We start from the raw sequence: 625 nt of genomic DNA on the forward strand, positions 1-625 counted from the left end.
TTCTAGCCCGACCAGGCTCCTCTCCTTACCCTGTCTCTCTTAGTTATGCTGTAATAGTTTTAGACAGATGGGGACTTCCTATGACACACTGAGCTCCTCTCTCCTCTATCTTTCCAATTATGTGCATCCATGTCCCAGAAATGCGTGTTACTAGCCTAGCTCTGGGGAGTCACTCCCCGGAGTCCTTATGTTCTTTTTTCCCCAGCATGTTCCCTAGATCAGGGAGGCTCCAAAATCATGGTAGCAGCTGTTGCCATGGTCCCGCTAAACGTCCTGCGATGCCATGTTCATCTTGCTACACTCTGCAGTGCCCAGCTACGTCCTGCTGTGCCTTGTAATGCCCACAGCGCCCTGCTATGCCATGAACTACTACAAAGAACTGCTACAAACTTTTGTTATTTCCACTCTTCATTCTAACCCCAACCGGCCCTTCAGACACCGCCTACCAAGAGCCAGGGTCTGCCCGAGGTTTCTGCCTAAAAGGAAGTTTTTCCTCGCCACTGTCGCACTGTTGCTTGCTCTGGAGGAAACTACTAGAACTGTTGGGTCTTCGTAAATTATGGAGTGTGGTCTAGACCTACTCTATCATTAAAGTGTCTCGAGATAACTCTTGTTATGAATTGAT

The 625-nt window shown here is 48.5% G+C and overlaps 1 pseudogene; it reads right to left on the bottom strand.

Moving 5' to 3' along the window:
* The window catches only part of LOC116669934 (alcohol dehydrogenase 1-like), a 6,246-nt pseudogene that overhangs the window by 1,109 nt on the left and 4,512 nt on the right, over positions 1–625 (bottom strand).

The sequence above is a fragment of the Etheostoma spectabile genome, chromosome 20 (genome assembly GCF_008692095.1).
Source record: "Etheostoma spectabile isolate EspeVRDwgs_2016 chromosome 20, UIUC_Espe_1.0, whole genome shotgun sequence".
Classification (NCBI taxonomy): domain Eukaryota; kingdom Metazoa; phylum Chordata; class Actinopteri; order Perciformes; family Percidae; genus Etheostoma; species Etheostoma spectabile.